The following is a 24,954-nucleotide window of genomic DNA, read 5'->3' on the forward strand; positions in this document are numbered from 1 at the left end:
TAGTCCAGTCTATAGTCTAGTCTTTAGTATAGTCCAGTCTTTAGTCTAGTCCAGTCTTTAGTCTAGTCCAGTCTTTAGTCTAGTCCAGTCTTTAGTCTACTCCAGTCTATAGTCTACTCCAGTCTATAGTCTAGTCTATAGTCTAGTCTATTGTCTAGTCCAGTCTATAGTCTAGTCCAATCTGTAGTCTAGTCCAGTCTATAGTCTAGTCCAATCTGTAGTCTAGTTTAGTCTATAGTCTAGTCTATAGTCTAGTCAGTCTATAGTCTAGTCAGCCTATAGTCTAGTCTATAGTCTAGTCAGCCTATAGTCTAGTCTATAGTCTAGTCAGTCTATAGTCTAGTCTATAGTCTAGTCTATAGTCTAGTCTATAGTCTAGTCTATAGTCTAGTCTATAGTCTAGTCTATAGTCTAGTCTATAGTCTAGTCTTTAGTCTAGTCTATAGTCTAGTCTATAGTCTAGTCTTTAGTCTAGTCTATAGTCTAATCTACAGTTTAGGCTATTGTCTGATCAATAGTTTACTCTACAATGAAGTCTATATTTATACTAGTCTATTGTCTAGTTTAAGGTCTAGTCTTATCTATAGTCTAATCTACCAATAGTTTGGTCAATAGTTTATTATGAAATCTACTCTATATTCTCTCCTAGTCTACATATAGTCTACTCTATAGTCTATTCTATAGTCTAGTCTGTAGTCTGCTGTAAAGTCTAGTCCGATGTCTAAGCTATAGCTTATTGTATAGTCTACTCAAAGTATATGATAGTCTATAGTTTAGAGTATAGTCTAATTTAAAGTCTATTTTATAGTCTAGACTGTATTTTGGTATTCATATAGTCTAGTCGTTTGAAACCCCTTGATAATTATTATACATACTTATGAAGCTACCAATCGTTTCCCAAAAAAAATATTTTTAGGGTAAATTAAAATATTTTTCATAAAATCTATTAATTAAATATCTTTTGTAATACCCATTTACTAACTTTATTCATTTAATTTCTTTCTCTTTCTAGGTAAGTTTCCTTTTTTTCTAAACAAAACCATTTAAATCAGGTATTTTGAACAAAATCAAAAAGTAAATTCCATATATTGCAGATAATTTTATAAATTACTATAATTATATGTTGGAATAAAGTCGTCAGACCTTAAGTAATGGTGTGGCGTTCGTTGGCTACAAGGAAAAAAACCTTAAGAATTTCACCCTGTTTCTTGTGAAATCGTCGTATGTTGGGCTTTAGCTTTGTTTTTATTTTTGTTTCTTTTTTAAGGCAACACAGCCACAAAACTGCATTTTATAGGTGCAAAAATAAGCAACATACAAAAACTTTAGTAAATATGTACTGCACGTAAAAATACTTTACAAATAGAGAGTTTCAAAAAGAGTAGTTAGTACAGAAAATTTTTAAATAAATTTTAAAATTATTTTGTTATTTATATCCATAAATTGCTGAGATACTTAGTATGAATAGTTAAAGTCGAGTCTGCCTTTGTCCAATATTTTATCTCCTTTTGAACGACCCTGTATTTTAAACAAATAAATATTTTCAATACAAACAAAAAATATTACAGAAAAGAATTAAAATAAAAAAACTCAAGAAACCTTTGGTAGAGAAGACAAGAAAAATAAAACTGGTTTCTTAAAAAAAATTACAAATAAAATTAAAAAGACAATAACAAAAAAAATAATAATAACAAAAAGAATAAAAACACACAGCATGCATGATGCTGTGAGAACAACAAAATACCCTTCAAAATCTCATACAAATGCTCATTCATACGTTCTTACACTCTCACCTTTGAAATCAATATTAATAACAATGATCATTGATGTTGATCATGATCACCTTTATTATTGAAGCTTAAGACAACATTACTACATACATATGTATATACATAATTATAAACCTGGTTTACCATAACAACCAGTTACTCTCCCATGCTAGTTCAAATTCTAAAAACACACACGATTTTACAAAAGGGTCTTTATTTTCCCCATACTGAGTGAAACCCAATATTCGCCTTAACTCATTTCACTCAATTTTAAAGCTCTATTAGGCACTCAATATACATATATTTATTTGTATGTTCCCCGTGACTGACTGGTTTGTCATTGTCCCTGCATTTCAAGTGAAAAAGAAAGAAAAAGTATTTCAGAATTTTATACTAGTAAAAGAATCTATGTATGTATGTGTCATATGTACTACTACTTAAATATTGAAAAACTCTTTTTTTACAAGTTGATAAACTGGTTTGGATATTGTATGTTTTTTTGTTTTGTTTTATTTGTAATTTGCTTCTTTTGTTATTTTTGCCTCAAACTCAATATAATCTTGTCGTATATTGGCGGCATGCCAAGTTTTAAAGAGTTGGCCTGTGTTTGAGTGTGTATGCGAAAAAAAACATGATATTTGTAAATGTGGGGAGTTTTATATTAAGATATAAATTTCATAATATGAATTTTTTAAAGTGATCATGTTAACCATATATAGTACAGAATTTCTATCTATCTAATATGTTAATCTGAAACTGATGTCGACGAACTGAACTGAACTAAAAATAAACTAGAACTGAACTAGAACTGAACTAAACTAGAACTGAACTAGAACTGAACTAGAACTGAACTAGAACTAAACTAGAATTGAACTAGAATTGAACTAGAACTGAAATAGAACTGAACTAGAACTGAACTAGAACTGAACTAGAACTGAACAAGAACTGAACTAGAACTGAACTAGAACTGAACTAGAACTGAACTAGAACTGAACTAGAACTGAACTAGAACTGAACTAGAACTGAACTAGAACTGAACTAGAACTGATCTAGAACTGAACTAGATCTGAACTAGAACTGAACTAGAACTGAACTAGAACTGAACTAGAACTGAACTAGAACTGAACTAGAACTGAACTAGAACTGAACTAGAACTGAACTAGAACTGAACTGAACTAGAACTGAACTAGAACTGAACTAGAACTGAACTGAACTAGAACTGAACTAGAACTGAACTAGAACTGAACTAGAATTGAACTAGAACTGAACTAGAACTGAACTAGAATTGAACTAGAACTGAACTAGAACTGAACTAGAATTGAACTAGAACTGAACTAGAACTAAACTAAAACTGAACTAGAACTGAACTAGAACTGAACTAGAACTGAACTAGAACTGAACTAGAACTGAACTAGAACTGAACTAGAACTAGAACTGAACTACAACTGACCTTGAACTGAACTACAACTGACCTTGAACTGAACTAGAACTGAACTAGAACTGAACTAGAACTGAACTAGAACTGAACTAGAACTGAACTAGAACTGAACTAGAACTGAACTAGAACTGAACTAGAACTGAACAAAACTAGAACTGAACAAAACTAGAACTGAACTAGAACTGAACAAAACTAGAACTGAACTAGAACTGAACTAGAAATGAACTAGAACTGATCTCGAACTGAAGTATAACTGGAATATAACTGAAATAGAACTGAACTAGTACTGAACTAGTACTGAACTAGTACTGAACTAGTACTGAACTAGTACTGAACTAGTACTGAACTAGTACTGAACTAGTACTGAACTAGAACTGAACTAGAAGTGCACTAGAACTGAACTAGAACTGAACTAGAACTGAACTAGAACTGAACTAGAACTGAACTAGAACTGAACTAGAACTGAACTAGAACTGAACTAGAACTGAACTAGAACTGAACTAGAACTGAACTAGAACTGAACTAGAACTGAACTAGAACTGAACTAGAACTGAACTAGAACTGAACTAGAACTGAACTAGAACTGAACTAGAACTGAACTAGAACTGAACGAGAACTGAATTAGAACTGAACTAGAACAGAAGTAGAACTGAACTAGAACAGAAGTAGAACTGAACTAGAACTGAACTAGAACTGAACTAGAACTGAACTAGCACTAAACTAGAACTGAACTAGAAATGAACTAGAACTGATCTCGAACTGAAGTATAACTGGAATATAACTGAAATAGAACTGAACTAGTACTGAACTAGTACTGAACTAGTACTGAACTAGTACTGAACTAGAACTGAACTGGAAGTGCACTAGAACTGAACTAGAACTAAACTAGAACTGAACTAGAACTGAACTAGAACTGAACTAGAACTGAACTAGAACTGAACTAGAACTGAACTAGAACTGAACTAGAACTGAACTAGAACTAGAACTGAACTAGAACTGAACTAGAACTGAACTAGAACTGAACTAGAACTGAACTAGAACTGAACTAGAACTGAACTAGAACTGAACTAGAACTGAACGAGAACTGAATTAGAACTGAACTAGAACAGAAGTAGAACTGAACTAGAACTGAACTAGAACTGAACTAGAACTGAACTAGAATTGAACTAGAACTGAACTAGAACTGAACTAGAACTGAACTAGAACTGAACTAGAACTGAACTAGAACTGAACTAGAATTGAACTAGAACTGAACTAGAATTGAATTTTTATTACCAAACTTCGAATATGAATACGAGCGAAAAAAACTCCTAATGTTTTGTTCACTTATTAAACAATTCATAACCTTTAAAGTTCTTTAATATTAAAGAGTAATTAACAATATATTTTTTTTATAAAACAAAAAAATTACAATAATTAATCTTACATTTAAACCATCTAACCTTGATTTATCTATAATTTACACCTTTTTTTGTTATTTTACGTAAACAGCCACAAGAAAAGATTTTCGTAAAATTTCAAAACTCAATACTCAATTTGAAATCTTCAAAGACAATTAAAGGCAAGAATTAATGAAGATTACTTTTTTATAAAAAACCATAGCTTCTTATGGCAGTCAGTCATCATTATTTCTAAAATGTTTTGTCTTCTTTTCTTAAGATTTAAATGATTAATGGTATTTAAATGTTGGTAGATATTTTATTGGCAAGATAATGTTATAAAAAAAAAACATTAAAATAAGTTTAAACATTTTGCTACCATGTGTAATAGATTGTTTGATAGAGACACACGTTAAAAATTAAAATAAAATTAATGTAAAGATGTGTATAACTTAATGCGTAAATTCAGATTTATAGCTGTTTTGAAAACTGTAAACTAAAGCGTAAATAATAAATCAGAAAATTATATATATATATATTTTAATTGTAGACAAATATAAAGTTTCATAATAAATATTTCAACTCTTTTTGATGAATCCTTGCTAAAATCTTGTTCATTCTAGATCTGTTATGGTTAATTATAGTTCAGTTCTATTTCAGTTATATTCCAGTTATACTTCAGTTCGAGATCAGTTCTAGTTCATTTCTAGTTCAGTTCTAGTTCAGTTCTAGTTTAGTGCTAGTTCAGTTCTAGTTCAGTTCTAGTTCAGTTCTAGTTCAGTTCTAGTTCAGTTCTAGTTCAGTTCTAGTTCAGTTCTACTTCTGTTCTAGTTCAGTTCTAAATCAGTTCTCGTTCAGTTCTAGTTCAGTCCTAGTTCAGTTCTAGTGCACTTCTAGTTCAGTTCTAGTTCAGTTCTAGTTCAGTACTAGTTCAGTACTAGTTCAGTACTAGTTCAGTACTAGTTCAGTTCTAGTTCAGTTCTAGTTCAGTTCTAGTTCAGTTCTAATTCAGTTCTAGTTCAGTTCTACTTCTGTTCTAGTTCAGTTCTAATTCAGTTCTAGTTCAGTTCTACTTCAGTTCTAGTTCAGTTCTAGTTCAGTTCTAGTTCAGTTCTAGTTCAGTTCTAGTTCAGTTCTAGTTCAGTTCTAGTTCAGTTCTAGTTCAGTTCTAGTTCAGTTCTAGTTCAGTTCTACTTCAGTTCTAGTTCAGTTCTACTTCAGTTCTACTTCAGTTCTACTTCAGTTCTAGTTCAGTTCTAGTTCAGTTCTAGTTCAGTTCCAGTTCAGTTCAGTTCTAGTTCAGTTCTAGTTCAGTTCTAGTTCAGTTCAGTTCTAGTTCAGTTCTAGTTCAGTTCATGTTCAGTTCTAGTTCAGTTCTAGTTCAGTTCTAGTTCAGTTCTAGTTCAGTTCTAGTTCAGTTCTAGTTCAGTTCTAGTTCAGTTCTTGTTCAGTTCTAGTTCAGTTCTAGTTCAGTTCTAGTTCAGTTCTAGTTCAGTTCTAGTTCAGTTCTAATTCAGTTCTAGTTCAGTTCTAGTTCAGTTCTTGTTCAGTTCTTGTTCAGTTCTAGTTCAGTTCTAGTTCAGTTCTAGTTCAGTTCTACTTTGGTTCTTGTTTAAATCTACTTTAGTTCTAGTTTAGATCTACTTTAGTTCAGTTCTAGTTCAGCTCTAGTTCAGTTCTAGTTCAGTTCTAGTCCTAGTTCAGTTCCAGTTCAGTTCTAGTTCAGTTCTAGTTCAGTTCTAGTTCAGTTCTAGTTCAGTTCTAGTTCAGTTCTAGTTCAGTTCTAGTTCAGTTCTAGTTCAGTTCTAGTGCAGTTCTAGTTCAGGTCTAGTTCAATTCTAGTTAAGTTCTAGTTTAGTCCTAGTTCAGTTCTAGTTCTGTTTTAGTTCAGTTCTAGTTCAGTTCCAGTTCAGTTCTAGTTCACTTCTAGTGCACTTCCAGTTCACTTCTAGTTCACTTCTAGTTCACTTCTAATTCACTTCTAGTTCAGTTCTAGTTCAGTTCTAGTTCAGTTCTAGTTCAGTTCTAGTTCTGTTCTAGTTCAGTTCTAGTTCAGTTCTAGTTCAGTGCTAGTTCAGTTCTAGTTCAGTTCTAGATCAGTTCTAGTTCAGTTCTAGTTCAGTTCTAGTTCAGTTCTAGTTCAGTTCTAGTTTAGTTCTAGTTCAGTTCTAGTTCAGTTCTAGTTCAGTTCTAGTTCAGTTCTAGTTCAGTTCTAGTTCATTTCTAGTTCAGTTCTAGTTCAGTTCTAGTTCAGTTCTAGTTCAGTTCTAGTTCAGTGCTAGTTCAGTTCTAGTTCAGTTCTAGTTCAGTTCTAGTTCAGTTCTAGTTAAGTTCTAGTTCAGTTTTAGTTCGGTTCTTGTTCAGTTCTAGTTCAGTTTTAGTTCAGTTCTAGTTCAGTTTTAGTGGGGTTCTAGTTCAGTTCTAGTTCAGTCCTAGTTCAGTTATAGTTCAGTTATTTTTCGCTTCAGCTCTAGTTTAGTTCTTATTTAGTTCTCCAATTTCTCACACTTTTTTGTGAATGACATTGTAAACAATGTTTAAAATTCTTTCTCATATTTTTACATATTGTGCATTTGCCTTAATTAAAATTTTTCCTTTCTATTTCAGCCTCAGATACACTTGTTAATAAAGAAATAACAAAATTTCAAATGACAATTTCTAAAGGCCTATAAAACCTAAAAAAAACAAATTTCTATCCATTGTCTGTTTAACAATAGACAGATTTGTTTAGGAAAACACATTTTCCATCAATTTTCTAAAGCAGAAAATGCCTTTGAGGTCTTTTGTTAATCAATATTTGCTGTAAAATATTTGCACATTTATAAAAAAGTGCAAAGTAATATTAAATAATTTCACAACACCATGGGAGTTTTTTCCTGTAATAAAAAATTACTTCAGAATTTAAATATAATAAACACTTCAGAAAGGGTCAAGTAGTGTTAATAATTTGTTTAAAGTGTGTTACGCACATTTTTTTAATTTCTCAAATGTGTTGCTTAAAAAAAGTTCAAGTGCTAATTTATATTTGAAAAAACTTAAATTAAGCAACCCTTGCTTAAGTTTAAAATAAAAGCTATAATTAACTTAAATATAAGAAATAACCAACTAATGAACAGGTCAAAATTGAGGTTAATCTGTAAAACCCCACCCCTCCTGCGGTTCAAGCAAAAAATTGTAATCAATACTAGTAGCAAATGTTTTTAAACACTCAAAATGTTTTGTTTTTTCTATTTTTCTTTAATAAAACTTTCATTGTTTTTTAAAAACTAATGAAAAAGAAGTGATCAAAAGATTTTGTTTACAACATCTACTGATCTTTTATTTTTGCTCATTCTTCAACAAAGAATAAGATAACATTTGATAATAACTAGAGAATTGCTAATTTGTAGGAAAGAAATTCCATTTTATAAATTAGTGAGTGGAATTTTTAATTCGATTGAATATTTTTAGCATTGTGATTAATTCCTAAGAATTTTTATAAGATTTTTAAAATATGAAAACTTTCACTAATAAAATTTCTTATAAGCGGATGTTGAATGATGTTTTTGTTTTAATGTTTTGATTTTAAAATTGAGATTTTTACAATTTAAAAATGAATTAAAGTGAAAATAATTAATTGAACTTAAAATTTAAGTTTATTAAAGTAATAATTAAATGAAAAACTTTTATGATATTGACATGTGCAAAGTATGGACTGATTCATTGTTTAGACTATGGACTGATCTAAACTATAGACTAATTTACAGTATACACTATTGAGGGATCTATATTCCTGACTATAGACTGATTTACATTCCAGACTAGAGACTGATCTATAGTAAAATGCATTGACTGATTCATATTCGAGACTATAGACCGATATACATATAGCTTAGACTATTGTCTAGGCTATAGACTGATCTATAGGCCAGACTATAGACTGATCTATAGTTCAGACTATAGACTGATCTATAGTGCAGATTATAAACTAATCTTTAGTAAAGACTTTAGACTTATCTATAGTCCAGACTGTAGACTGATCTATAGTCCAGACTATAGACTGATCTATAGTCCAGACTATAGACTGATCTATAGTCCAGACTATAGACTGATCTATAGTCCAGACTATAGACTGATCTATAGTCCAGACTATAGACTGATCTATAGTCCAGACTATAGACTGATCTATAGTCCAGACTATAGACTGATCTACAGTCCAGACTATGGACTGAACCGGACTATAGACTGATCTATAGTCCAGACTGTAGACTGATCTATAGTCCAGACTATAGACTGATCTATAGTCCAGACTATAGACTGATCCATAGTGCAAACTACACATTGATCTATTGTCCAGACTATAGACTGATCTATTGTCCATATATTTAACATTAGACTGATCTGTGTACATTCCAGATCAGATAACAAATAGTATAGTTTAGTTGTTATACATTTTTCATTTCTATCCAATCTCTTCTTTGCCATCCTTGTCTACCTCAAAAATTAATTGCCATCCAACACTCAATAAATGTACGGGTCTGTCTATTAAGAATATTATTAAATTAAATACTTTTATACGTCAAACCACTCCAAGAGACTAAAATATCCATAACTATATAAAGTTGATTACAACAACAAAAAAAATAAACTAAATTTAAATCTTTAAACAAAATTCTAGATGGAATTTAATATTTAAATTTTCTGTTGTTTTTTCATAAAAAAATTAAAATCACTTTTAAATTGAGGAAGGCAACAACTAAACCATAAAAAAAAATTTTGCTAACAAAGCAAACAAAATAGTGTTTGTATATGAGTGTTTTAATAACAAAACCCTTCCTCTTTTTTTTAAAAGAAATTTGCATTTACATTTGTGAAGCATATACATGGCATGTATGTCGTCTGGTCTGAAATGTATTCTTGTTGATTTTATAACACTAAACCCTCTCCCCCAAACGTAATTTTGATGATACCCTCTTTCCCCTTTTTATTTTAACTCTTGCTTACATATTTTAACTGTCTGTAGCTAAATTCTTATGCATATTTTATATTGTTTGAGAATTTGTCTGATGCCCAGTTTTTTTTTAAGGTAATGGAAACAAATGACAGTTATCGAAAGTGACATTTGAATGCAAATTTTATGTTAGACTAAATTTTTGTTGTTTTTGTTGCTGTTGTTATACTACGTAGTGATTTTTTTTGTCTGTAATGCTGTCATTATAAGTCAATGAAAGGGCTGAATATATTTAATAAAGGGATGAGTAGACATTTAAATATATTATAAGTTCCCAGCAAAAGAAGGACTTCCAAAGAAGCGAAATAGAAGTAGTGTGGAAGTGGAAGTGGAAGCACTGAAAAATACCTGAAGAAGTTATGATTTTAACACAGGCCTGTCATAGGAGCGTTGTTCATTTTATTTTTGATTCCAAATTCACTACATCTGAAGTCAACTTCAGGAAAAGAAGGACTTTCAAAGAAGCGAAATAGAAGTAGACTTTACTACATGGAAGTACTGAAACATATCTGAAGAAGTTATGTTTTTAACACAGGCCTGTCATGGAAGGGATGTTCTTTTTATTTGATTCCAAATTCACTACATCTGAAGTCATTCTCAGGAAAAGAAGGACTTTCAAAGAAGCGAAATAGAAGTAGAATTTACTTCATGGAAGTACTGAAAAATACCTGAAGAAATTATGATTTTACCACAGGCCTGTCATAGGAGGGTTGTTTTTTCTATTTGATTCCAAATTCACTACATCTGAAGTCATTCTCTGAAAAAGAAGGACTTCCAAAGAAGCGAAATAGAAGTTGAATTTACTCCATGGAAGTACTGAAAAATATCTGAAGAAGTTATGATTTTAACACAGATCTGTCATAGGAGGGATGTTCTTTTTATTTGATTCCAAATTCACTACATCTGAAGTCATTCTCAGGAAGTCTTTAAACATCACTTTCACGGAAGGTAAATAAATTTACTTAGTGCTACTTTTGAAGAATTGATAAATGTTATTCTTTTGGAAGTACTCCATTTTATTTTTGCTTTGTTTAGTCGTCAATACACGTCTCTTCCACGGAAGGTTAAAAAATTCACAAAGTGCTTTTTTTTTAAGTGGTGATAAATGTTATTCTTTTGGAAGTACTTCGTTTTAGTTTTGCTGTGTATGTGTGTGATATTTATGTATTAAAAGGATTAAGTTATGTTTATGTTAATAATATTAAAAGGTTTTTACTTTAACTCTACAAGTGCCTAACATTTTTAGTTTTAGCTGTAGGGTGTTTTACATTCCTTTGTAGTTTTACTGTTTTATTTTAAAAATATTTGTTTATTTAATTTTTGAAACATAAAACTTTTTTACGCAAAATAAAAACACTTAATCAGCAAAACTTAAGTAAACTAAAACTACAAAAAAATCCAACAATTTGCTTAAATTGCAATTTTTTCTAATAAAAATCAACTTCCATTAAATGCGTAAAATAAAACCCCCACACACTCAGTTACAAAAAAAATCAAGCTGATAATTGGAAAATCGTGCGATAATTTTCATAAACAAAGACAAATAACATTTGAACAAACAACAAAAAAATAATAGGGAGAAACTATATAAATATAATGTTGTAAATCCATTATAATTCCTATCTAATTCTAGAACACGTACATATCTTTTGCATTTTATATACATATTTTGAAAGGAAGGTTACGCCTACATATACATACACAACATATTTTCCTGCAATTATGCAATTATACAAAAAAAAAAATATTTAAATATTTAACAAATTATAGCAGAACAAAGAAACATATATTTTTTGTAAATTTTTTTCAACAATATGAAATCTGAGCTGCTTATAAGTGTACAAGGGAAAATCCACTTTTAAACATATGATTTGTATTTTAAGTGCAAAAAAATTTACTAAGAATTCCAATTATGTATTGCCTATAGTAAAGCACGTTTTTAATAGTTTTTTTTTTAACAATATGTTATTGCAACTGATCCTTTTCCCTTAAATGTTTTAAATTGAATATACCCTTACAAAATAATTTATTTCTTTATAAGAAAATCCTTTTTCTTTACATTACTTTAGTACTTTAACCTTAACCTGTGTTTTGCCAAAAAAAAACTTCTTAGACTGACAACTACTGCTACTGTCAATGTTTAATAGCCCTTAACTTTGCCTATAGGGATAAAGGAAGTCACACACACAACAACAAAAAATGGAGACACTTTTCTTGTTGTGTCAGCCATCAACTTGTATACGTGTTACTAGCAATTCTTGCGTGTCAATTGGTTATTTTGGAAAAAAAACATGCTACAAAACAAGTTAAACTATTTACTAGAAAATAGCTACATGCTATTCAAAAAACAAAATATTAATATATAAATAATAAAATATGATCTATAGCCAAGACTATAGACTCATCTATAGTCAAGACTATAGACTCATCTATAGTCAAAACTAAAGACTGATCTATAGTCAAGAATATAGATCTATAGTCAAGACTATAGACTGATCTACAGTCAAGACTATTCACTGATCTATAGTCAAGACTACACACTAGTCTATAGTCAAGACTATACACTAATCTATAGTCAAGACTATACACTAATCTATAGTCAAGACTATAAACTGACCTATAGTGAAGACTATAGACTGATCTATAGCCAAGACTGACTGATCTCTAGTCAAAACTTTAGACTGATCTATAGCCAAGTTTATAGACTGATCTATAGTCATAGACTGATATATAGACTAATCTGTAGTCGAGACTATAGATTGATCTATAGTCGAGTCAATACTATATCCATAGTCAAGACTATAGATTGATCAATAGATTGATCTATAGTCAAGACTATAGATTGATCTATAGTCAAGACTATAGATTGATCTATAGTCAAGACTATAGATTGATCTATAGTCAAGACTATAGATTGATCTATAGTCAAGACTATAGATTGATCTATAGTCAGGATGTAGATTGATCTACAGTCAAGACTATAGATTGATCTATAGTCAAGACTATAAACTGATCTCTAGTCATGACTATAAACTGATCTATAGTCAAAACTATAGACTGATCTATAGTCAAGGCTATATACTGATCTATAGTCAAGACTATAGATTGGTCTAAAGTCAAGACTATAGATTGATCTAAAGTCAAGATTGATCTATAGTCAGGACTATAGATTGATCTATAATCAGGAATTTAGATTGATCTATAGTCAAGACTATAGATTGATCTATAGTCAAGAATATAGATTAATCTATAGTCAAGAATATAGATTGATCTATAGTCAGGACTATAGATTGATCTACAGTCAAGGCAATAGATTGATCTATAGTCAAGACTATAGACTGATCTATAATCAAGACTATAGATTGATCTATAGTCAAGACTATAAACTGATCTCTAGTCATGATTATAAACTGATCTATAGTCAAAACTATAGACTGATCTTTAGTCAAGGCTATATACTGATCTATAGTTAAGACTATAGATTGGTCTAAAGTCAAGACTATAGATTGATCTAAAGTCAAGATTGATCTATAGTCAGGACTTTAGATTGATCTATAGTCAAGGCTATAGATTGATCTATAGTCAAGACTAAAGATTGATCTATTTTCATGACTATAGATTGATCTATAGTCAAGAATATAGATTGATCTATAGTCAAGAATATAGATTGATCTATAGTCAGGACTATAGATCGGTCTACAGTCAAGGCTATAGATTGATCTATAGTCAAGACTATAGACTGATCTATAGTCAAGACTATAGACTGATCTATAGTCAAGACTATAGACTGATCTAAAGTCAAAACTATAGATTGATCTATAGTCAAGACTATAGATTGATATATAATCAAGACTATAGATTGATCTGTAGTCAAGACTGTGAAGGGTGTATAATTAATATCACTTCAAGTTATTTGAAAATTTTCTTTAAAATATTTAAAAAATATTAATCCTAAAAACAAACGTTGTCCTTAACATCTTAAAATATGTATAGTTCTAAAAGTTTACCAATATGCACACATTCATACATACGTGTATGTGTATAAATCTTAAAAAAATTTAACGTCACTTCAAATTCACAACATATTGCTTGAGATGTGTCAAAGAGTGAAATGTAATTGACGTTTTAATGCTGTTGTTGTTTTATTAAAAATTTTAAACAGAGAATTAAAAGAATTAATTTAATCAATGGGAATTATATGTATTACGATTATGCACATTAGTTTGTTTAAGGTGACAATTTCGTAAAATTTTTTCCTTTAAATCTCTGATTCATTTTATGATGTTTTTAAATGCATTTCAATACAATTTTTTTTACCACACAACTGTAAAATATTAAAAATTTATACAAAGAAAGGTGTGCATTAGGCAGCACTCACAGATTTATTCACTAACAAAAATAGCCTGACAGTTCAACCCTTTAAGCGTTTTAGCTAAAAATTGTGGTACTTTCAAAATAAATAGTTTGTTTTGAAAAATAAAGCTTTTCAAACAGATTGTAAAGGTCGCTGTTGCCAACTGCAATTGTAATTGCAATTCGTGTGCAGAAAGCGTGCCTCCTGTTTGTTTTTTGTAAAACTTTTAATGCAATTTCATGTTATTTTTGTTTAGTTTTTCTTTGACTTTAACAATGCACAACTAAAGTTCCACATTTATTTATAATTTTTTTTTTTTTTAGCAAAATTTTAATAAAGCCCGTTGTAGGTGGGGGTCTAATGAAAACATTGTTATAAAAATAATTATAAATGTTAATTAAGTGAATAACATGATTTATTAATTGTGATTTTAGTATGAGATATGGTTTAAAAATGGTTGCAAATTGTGATTTCAATTTGGTAATACTTTAAATTTCAGAAAATGACTTTAATAGATCATTCTATAGTCTTGGATATTGATTATTCTATAGTCTTGACCATAGATCATTCTATAGTATTGACTATAGATCATTCTATAGTTTTGACTATAGATTTTTCTGTAGATCTTAAATCTTTCTATAGTCTTCTATAGTCTTGACTATAGATCATTCTATAGTCTTGACTGTAGATCATTCAATAGTCTTGTCTATAGATTATTCCATAGTCTTGTCCATAGATCATTCTATTGTCTTGACTATAGATCATTCTATAGTCTTGACTGTAGATTATTCTATAGTTTTGACTATAGATTATTCTATAGTCTTGACTGTAGATCATCCTATAGTCTTGACTATAGATCATTCTATAGTCTTGACTATAGATCATTTTATAGTCTTGACTATAGATCATTCTATAGTTTTGACTATAGATCATTCTATAGTTTTAACTATAAATTATTCTATAGTCTTGACTATAGATCATTCTATAGTTTTAACTATAAATTATTCTATAGTCTTGACTATAGATCATTCTATAGTCTTGACTATAGATCATTCTATAGTCTTGACTGTAGATCATTCAATATTCTTGATTTTTTTAAGTATTGTTTTAATATTTAATTTTCTATACTTTTTCACACTTATCTTTTTAATTTTATAATTTCTCATAAATAGTCTTCCAAAAACAAAACAAAAAGTCGTTAAAATTCAATTAATTTTGAAGCCACCATCATCATAATCTTTACATTACTTCAGTGATTTCACTATCGATCGCCTGCCTGGCTGGCTGGGCATAAGATTTTCCCAGACAAATTCTTTTCAATTTCAATCTTCGATACTGTACTCTGATTTATTGAAATTTTTAACAAAAACAAAGTACAACTCCAGGTACCTACTTTCCTACAAACAAAAAATTATTGTCTTTTGTTTAGCGATCATTCTTAAATGATCTTTAAATCTTTTAGATTATTTTTGTTTTTGTTTTGAGAATTTTTAAACATGCAAGAAAAGAACAGTGACTGTCTTATGCCTTAGACTTTACCCTTGAAATAGAAGAGGGTCTTAAGTGAACGAAGAGAATAGACCAGGTAGTAAAGGAAGTAAATAAAGATTGGTTTATTTTAAGACATGTTGCAACATGTTTAAAATTGTGAAATTCATGATGAAATTAATGGTAAATAAAAATGCATATGAAGTGAATCATCAGCGCCATTATACGCATTAAAAAGTGCGGGATAAGAATGAATGAGAAAGGGATTTGAAATAAAATATAGAAGGGATAGTGAAATACATAATTTGAGTAAGGGATCACATTGGGTTTTTCGTGTATAAAAGGGATTAATTTTCTTATAAAAGATAACAATTTGGCTTTGCAAATATATTTAAAAATAATAGATATTTCTCGCTTTTTAAAACAAAAATTTTTACAGAATTTTCTTTTTCTTTAAAAAATTTAAATATTTTTGTTTTATCGCTATCTTTATTGTCATATATCTTTAGTTTTAAATTTCTTTTAATTTTTTATATATTAAATATCTAATATCGACTCTCTATTATTTGACTATATTTCTTTCAACTTTTCTACTTAAATTCCTATTAAATTCACGTTTAAAATACATAAATCAATGACTACTTAAAGTAAAACTGATTGGAATCTATTAAAAACTTCCTCTCCCTATTATTTTATTACTTTAAAATTGTCAAAGAATTTTTATTTATTTATTTTGTTTTATTTGAACAAAATTCTTTTGTTCTCCCAAATAGCACCCGCACTTTAAATATGAATGTCACAATTATTAAATAAACAAATTAAAATGCAATAAGTGAACCATAAATAAAGAAGTTAAGTTGCTCTTTCTTCGATCAGCACATAACACTCTCTTAAAACAAGATTTATGCTCTTTAGTTGCTCGAAGTAGCTATAATATATGTACATATGTATGTATTTTGAAAATCTAGATAAATTGCATTTATTTAATTTGAGTGGAATTTCTTAAGTGTACACCATTTAATCTACAGCGTCTATATTTTTATTAATAGATCTGTCTATAGTCTTGACAATAGATCATTCTATAATCTTGGCTGTCAATAAATCTATACCCTTAACTAAATATCAGTCTAGTCTATAGATCATTATCTTATTTAGTATTAACTATAAATCAGTCTATAGTTTTGGAAACTGATCAGCCTATATTAATAACGTTAGATCCGTCTTTATTCTGGATTATAGATCAGTCTAAACTTTTGACTGTAAATCAGTCTATACTCTTAACTATATTTTTTTATAGCTAATTCTATCAGTCAATATTCCTTATGTTAGATTCGTATGTATTCTAGACTAGTCATGACTCATGATTATAGTCTTGACTATAGATCAATCTATGCTTTTGACTGTACATCAGTCTATAATCTTGACTGATTAGTATATAGTCTTGACTATTGATCAGTCTATCGTATTGACTACAGATCAGTCTATAATCTTGACTATAAATCACTCTAAAGTCTTGACTATAAATCAGTCTATAGTCTTGACTATGGATTATTCAATAGTCTCGACTATAGATCAGTCTTGACTATAGATCAGTATCACTCTTCAGTCAATCAGTCAATGGTATTGAGTCTAATTTATAAATTAGTTTACAATCTTGACAATAGATCAATCTATATATAAAGAAGTATTGATTTTAAATTGGTCTTTAGTCCTGATTATAGATCACCCTATATAGTCTGTAATGTTAATTATGTGCCAATATATAGTCTTGACTATAGTCTTAATTATAGATCAGTTTATAGACTTGGCTTTAGATAAGTCTTAACTATATATAAGTCTATAGTTTTGACTATGGATCAGACTTTAGTATTGCCTATAAATCGGTCATTATTATTGACTTTAGATGAGTCTATGGTCTTGACTAAATAGCAGTTTATTGTTTTGACTGTTGATCAATCTATAATCCTTGACTAAAGATCATTCTTGACTTAAAAACCATCTATGGACTTGACGAAAGATCAGTCTATAGTGTTGACTAAAGACCAGTCTATGTTCTTGACTATAGATCAGTTTATAGTCTTGACTGTTGATCAATCTATAATCCGTGACTAAAGATCAGTATTGACTTAAAATCCGTCTATGGTCCGGACGATAGATCAGTATTGACTATAGATCAGTCTATAGTTTTAACAATAGATCAGTTATAGATCAGTCTATAATTTTCCAATTGATCAGTCTATATTCTTGATTACAGAGTAGTCTATATTTTTGACGTTAGATCCGTTAATATTCTAGACTATAGGCTGTAATCTATATAGGCTGATTCTGGATCAGTCTATAGTCTTGACTACAGATCAGTCTTAACGATATATAAGTCTATTGATCAGTCTATATTCTTGATTACAGAGTAGTCTATATTTTCGACGTTAGATCCGTTAATATTCTAGACTATAGGCTGTAATCTAGACCAGTCTGTATTGTTGATTCTAGATCAGTCTATAGGCTTGACTATAGATCAGTCTTAACGGTATATAGTTTTTACTACTGACCAGTCTGTAGTTTTGATTATAGATCCGTCTATAGAATTAACTATAGTTCAGTCTTTAGTATTGATTATTCTAATGTAAACAAAAGATCAATCATATTCTCTTCATCGATACTCTCTTACTCCCCTATTCTAGAAAATATGTATATCACAAACACTCTCACTTTATCTCATTCTCTCTCTCTCTCTCTTCTAAGTAACCCTCTTTGCTTATAAGAGTTTTTAGAATGCATAAATAAGTATGTATCTCAAATAAAACATTATATCTCTCATAGTTTGTAGATACAAATGTGTTGCTTTCATTGAAAACAAAACTAACAACCACATGTAAATTAAACAAAAATCATAAAAGAACTACATGACTTCCTTATTAAAACCAAATACTAAAACTCCCTGTTCATACTTGATTTTTTTTTTGTACCTTAATTTACATAAAGATAGTTTTTGTTTGATGTCTAAACATCATCATTATAATCATCATCATCATTGTAGCTGCACAATGTTGTCGTCGTTATCTGTTAAACCATAGTATTTATTCTTTAGTTTGTTTCGAAGCTTTTGTTTGTTGTGTTTTCACAGTAACATCATATGACTTGTGGATATTTATCTTATGGATACATTTTATTTTCTTCTTCTTTTTCTTCCGTGTGCATTTGTATAAATTGGTTTGTTTACATTCTGTGTTGATGGTGCTAATGCTGTTCGTTTTTGGTTTTTTTTTTTGATATGACTGACTTGAAACTGCAAAAGTATCTATGAAGTTGACTTCTTTCTGTTTTGCTCTTAAAATTCGTTGGGAGAGTTTTTTTGTTGTTGTTTTTGAAAAAAGTATCTGTGTTTATTTCACATTTAAGGGTGTAAGACTGTGTGTGTGAGTAATTGTTTACATTATGTGTTGTTTTTTCTTTTTCGTTTTACTCTCTGTATTATTGTGGGTTCAAATGACTACACAAGTCATACAACAAATTAGTAAGCGAACGTGTTTCAAAACGTTAACAAATCCCTAACTTAATAAACGGTTGTTAAATAAAAATTTTTAAAAAATATAAATAATGGAATAAAACGCATTAACATTATTTTAAAACCGGCATTTTGAAAAAAAAGAAATAGTATTAATAATATTTATTTAAAAAATTTTAGTTTTATAAATGCAAATAAATTAACAACAAAACAAATAAGAAATGTAAAGTTTAAAATCTATTATTAGTTACGCCAGCCTTTTTTTATTATTTTACAATAATAAAAGTAAAGTGTTTATAAGAAAAAAAGTGATTCTAAAATATTTTTTTACGTTTTGTTTTGCTGTTTCAACAAGTAACTATTTGATTGTGAAGAAAAATATAAATAATATTGCATTGCAAATTTCCTTGAGTCAAAAAAAAAAAAAAATACATACATACATACACACACAGTAATGAAAAGGAGTAAAATTTCAGAAAATTATGAAATAGATTTCATTTCACTATTTTATCAGGTTTACAAAGCTTCTTAACAATTTCAGCAGAATTTTAAAGCTTTTATGGTCATTGAAATACTTTTACTCTTAAGAAAACTTAGAGCTTAAAACTCTTGTCTTGCAAAGCTTTTCACAGAGCCTTTAAAACTTGTTAGAATTTTACAAGAATTAAAAATTTTTTTGCCATTGTTTTTAATCACTTAAACAAAAGCTCAACATGGATTCGACAATATTCTTAGAAATCTTAGTATTCTTAATTTATTAGCTTAACAAGTTCAGGCAAAAGAAAACTTTATACAAGTTTTAGTAAAGCTTTTTTCAAAATAAACCACTTTCTACTTTCTATTTGCCAAAAAAGAAAAAAATCAGCAAAAGCTTTTAAATAGAAGAAAGCTTTAAGGTTATTTAGTTTCTTAAAAATCTTTGTAGAATTTGAAAGAAGATTTTCTTTCTGCCCAAGTCTTAAGAAACATTTTAAGCTTTTTTATATAAACCTTTTATAATTTTCAGCAAAAGCTTTTAAAATGTAAAGCAAAAGAATGCTTTAAGGTTTTTTAGTTCCTTAGAAATCGTTGTAGAATTTAAATTTCCTTTTCTCAGCTTAAGATTTTTTTTTCAGAAATTTTAATTGAACTTTAAAGCCTTTTCTAGCTTTAAGTATAAGAAGGGTTAAAGCTTTTTTATGCCTATCAATCTCCTTAAAAGTTTGAGTTAAATATAAAAGCTTTCCTTTAAACACTTAAAGATCTTAGACATTGTTATGCCGCTTCCAGTGCCATCAATCTCTTAGATGTTTGAAGTTAATATCAAAGCTTTTCTTTGATCACTTAAAGCTCTCAGATTTTCTATTTTCGTTGAAATTTAAGTTTAGTTTTATAGAAATGCTTTAAGCTTTTCAAAATTTTTAAATCTCTTTCAGTATCAATTTGATTACTGCAGAATCTTATATTGTTTAATTTGCTTAAAAACTTAAATTGAATTTTAAAGCTTTTCTTCGAAATCTAATTTAAATATTTAAAGCTTTAAGATTTCTGCAAAAACTCAAACAACATTAGCAAATAACTATTTGTGTTATTTCCAGACTGTTAAATCTCAAGCTTAAGACAAAAGCTTTATTAATTTAACAGAACTTTTAATTAAATTTCTTAAAGAAAAGAATATTTTCTTTTAAAACTCTGTTAAATATTCATGCAACAAGAAAACTTAATGTTTATTTCTACAAAAAACTCATTAAGCGTAACCATTCATATTTTTCTACTTCACTTTTTTGTAATTTGTTTTTTTTTTTTTCTTTCATTTTGTTTTTGTTTTTTCTTCCATTTACTTCATGAAAAGTGTGCTCCGATTTAATTTTAATGCCTGCCTTTTATGATGCATTACATTTCACTTTTATAAAGTAAAAAAAATCTTAACAGTTTGTTAAACAATCTGTCTGTTTTATTCCGCCTTGCTTGCCTGGTCGCCTTCCTCTATTCGTACGTCCGTCCATCCGTCGACTCCAAAACTTAGCTGTCAGTTAGCTATTTTAATACTTAGTAGCTTTTGATGTGTTTTTTCTTTATTTTTGCAAGAAAAAAGTGTAAAAAATTTATTTATTTTATACTGATACTGAAATGCTAAGAAAAGAAGATTTTTCTTTCAAAGAATTATGTAGGTAATAACGATCATTGCTTTCAGTTTTGTTTTAATGGTTTGTTGTTTATCATAAAATGATAAAGTAGCAAAAATTTTTAGGAAAAATATTAGTAAAAGGTTTAACTTAGACTTTAAGCGTTATGCTGAGAGTCGAATGAAGAAGGCTCTATGTGCCTTCTATATATGTAAGTAAATTTTTGGGATAAGGTGGGATCTTAAGCCATACATTGTGAACTAGATGTACATTGCGGTCATAAAACCTATTTTGATCTACGTAGCTTTTGCTTGGTGGAGTGCTATGGATACCAAAACTATCCTCTCTATTCTAAACTATAGAAAGATTAGCATGTCTTGAAATCACTGGCTGTTTGAACTCCTCCTCTCAGGCTATTCTAGAGATGATGATAAATAGAACTCCTTATGATACATATATCAAATGTATTTCTGCTAAATCTGCTCTTAAGCAGTCGAACGCACTGAAGCATGATCGCATTAGTTATAGCATTCTCCTACAAAAGATTGGCAGTCCAATCATGAGGCAGGAAACGGACTACATACCATCTAGACTGTATTTTAAAAGGTTATTTAAGAGGATTGGGCCGCGAACACTATCCTCAAGCACGACGAGATCACAATCTATACTAATAGCTCAAATACAGGAAGTATGGGCACGAGATCGGTAATCTTCTCCGAAAAACTGAATCTTCTACTATCTATTCGATTACCTGAGACCCGTACGATCCTTCAGGCATTTATATTGCCGCTAGAAGAATCCGGGAAATAAAATACTTTGGCAGCTTTGCATCCGTCAAGGCCCTTAAGTGCAATGTTATTAAGTTGAAATGTCTTTTCAATTGTATTCAATAATTGACACAACTGACATCGCATTGAGTTGAAATGGGTTTCAGGACATGAGGACATCTGGGGAAATTAGATATGTATTGAATTTGCAAGGAAAGTGTGGTCCCCATCACACTCCCCTGACTTCAACCGAACTGAGACGGAGTTCAGGTGGTCAAATATCACCACTTGTAGAATATCGAGACTGCTCTGACCTACTCTGACAGAAGATTGGAGAGGGTCTCTTTTGTCTCTTAATAAGGTCCCCATCACACTCCCCTGACAACTTTTCCAAAATTCATAAAAGACTGGCCATTGAATGAGACGGAACTCAGGTGGTCAAATATCACCACTTGTAGAATATCGAGACTGCTCTGACCTACTCTGACAGCAGATTGGAGAGGGTCTTTCTTGACTCTTAATAAGAACTCGATTAGGCTTCTAACAGATATAATTACTTTTCACTGTATGATTAGACATGTGTCGGAACGTTATATTTACTTCAGAGTAATCCGTACAACACCTTCTATGTAACGTCCTAGCCTTACAAGAACACAGCTTACTCTCTCTTGATTAAGCTCTTTTCCATGTTCTGGACTGTCTCAAAGATGAGTCATTAGTAAACATGATCGGTTTTATTAGAAACACCGACTAGTTAGGGAGAAGATCATTCTCTTAACACAAGTCACAATGGGTTACAAGGCCTCCGAGTGAATTCGCTTATGGGTTGCTCGTTACCCACGTAATATAACCTGAGTTTATGAAAGAATTTTTAAATTTTTTATGTAATTTTTTTTATTAAAAAAAGTTGTTAAAAATTTATTTAAAAAATCTGTTTAAAACATAAAAATATTTTATTATCCCATTTAAAATAAATCTGTTACAAAAGCTATAAAAATTCCCTCTAAAATTACTCATTTTATTATAAACATTTTAATTTTTTTAGTTACGAAATTTAAACAGTTTTAGCGCCATTCAATTGCTTAAGATTTTTTTCTTATAAATTAAAAAAATCTTTACAGTATATTTGTTCTTAATACCCAGTTCGTTTCTTTTTTATAATTATAACCCAAAAAGTTCTTGAATTTTTCATTCCGTTAAATTTATCTGTCAATCTTGTTAAAAAAAAACTCAATTTATTTACTTATAAAAATAGTGTGATGACTCTTGTAACGTTTGGGTTGAAAAACTGTGAGAACTTTCCTAAATGAAAAAAAAAAAATGTTCAACTAAAAGTGCTAATTGTGTTAATTAAAATTATTTTTAGCACAAACAAACAAGATCATTTTAAAGATCTTTTTATTTTATAAAATGAAAAAATAAACTATTTAGGGATCTTTATATATGGTAAGGTCCATACAATAAGATTGATTGTTCTCTTTACATGACAGAGACACAATCTTCACCCGCAGTTTTCTTCAGTAATACGAATGATGAAAGAATTTTAACATCATTTTAACAGGAAATTGCAAGAAATTTCATTGTTTTCTTAGAATATTATAAAAGTACTTTATTATAGTTTTAAAAGGAAATTTAAATTGCAGTTTTAGTAAAAGCTTAAAAAAGCTTAAAGAAGAAGAAAATTGTAATTAAAATTTAAAAATTTTCCTTTAAATTACAATTTTTTTAGGAAACGTCGCATTAGCGAATCTTATTCTTTAATAAAAAAGCTTTTTTTTTAGATAAGTTTTAAAATTGTCTCTTTTCATCAAAAATTTCTCAAAACTAATTTATTTTATAGCAAAACATAAAAGAAATTATAAAAGTTATATTTCCTTAAAGATCTTCTTGGATATACATATTTTAGAAAAGCATTTAAAAGCTTTGCCAAAAAAATCTAGTAATTTAAAAGTCAAACTTATATAAAAACTTATAAAATGCCTTTTTAATATTTCTTTATCTCAATCTGTTCCGTAACAAAAAAGCTTCAAAAAATTTTCCAAACTAATTTAAAGAAAAATTAAAAAAAAAAATCTAAAAGCTTTCTTTGAAGCTAAAGCTTTGACAAAAAATTATAGTTATTTGAAAGACAATCTTATATAAAAACTTTTAAACTACTTTTTTATTATGTCCAACTGTTCTAAAATACAAGCTTTTTTAAAGCTTTTGTAGTTGTGGTTTTAAATTTTGCCAATTTTTCTAAAAACAAATTTTAATTTTATTTTGAAAATTGAAAAAAAAGCTTTTTTGTGAACAACACTGTTTAAAGAGCTTTTAAAGCATTCGACAAAATCTTAAACTAAAGTGTTTTTAAAAATCTTATAAAATCCATTCTATTAAAAGCTTTTTAAAATAATTCAAATTTTTACATATAAAAAGAGCTTTTGAAACTTTTGACAGTATCTTAAACTAAAGAGTTTTTAAAAATCTTATAAAAACCTTAATATTAAAAGCTTATTGAAACCTTTAAAATTTTTACAAAAAAAAAAAATACAATAAAAACCTTTTAAGAAGGTCAGCTTTTTTTAAAGCTTTAAACATTTTGGAAAAAATTCAATCTTTTTTATGATTTAAATATCTTGTAATACAAGAGGTTTTAGAAAGCTTAGATTTAAAATTAACATTTAAAAGCTGTTCAACAAAACCTTCAATTTGAAAATAAAATTTTTGTGAAAGCTTTCTATTGGTTTGCTCCTTAAGTTTGAAGTTCCCCATTGATTCTTTAAGATTTTTCAAATCCTGGAAAAGTGAGACATGTTGTTTTTGTTTTTTTTAATATTTAAGTTTGTTTAAAAGCTTTTAAAGCTTATAAAACAGTTCATAAATGGAGTGTTTTTAATTGAGCTTTTAGAAAACTTTTAATTAAGCTGTTTTTTTAATATTTCAGTTTTTTACAACCTTATAAATGGAGTGTTTTGTTAATTTAAAATAAACCTTTGAGAGCTTATCAACAAAGCTTTAATTTTAAAACTTAAGTTTTTATAAAGCTTTCAATTAATTTAATTTTATAGTTTGAAGTTTCTTATCGATTCTTTAAGGTTTTTAAAATCCTAAGCTCAATTAAAGAGCTTTTAGCATTGAGCTTTTTGAAATCTTTTTAAAAGTTTTAATTAAAAATTT

The 24,954-nt window shown here is 28.9% G+C and overlaps 1 protein-coding gene across 9 annotated transcripts in view; it reads left to right on the plus strand.

The window, feature by feature from the left end:
- Window positions 1–24,954, plus strand: part of LOC111678055 (tight junction protein ZO-2-like) — a 77,619-nt gene that overhangs the window by 18,626 nt on the left and 34,039 nt on the right. The gene's annotated exons all lie outside the window — the stretch shown is intronic.

The sequence above is a fragment of the Lucilia cuprina genome, chromosome 4, assembly GCF_022045245.1.
Source record: "Lucilia cuprina isolate Lc7/37 chromosome 4, ASM2204524v1, whole genome shotgun sequence".
NCBI classification, from domain to species: Eukaryota; Metazoa; Arthropoda; class Insecta; order Diptera; family Calliphoridae; genus Lucilia; species Lucilia cuprina.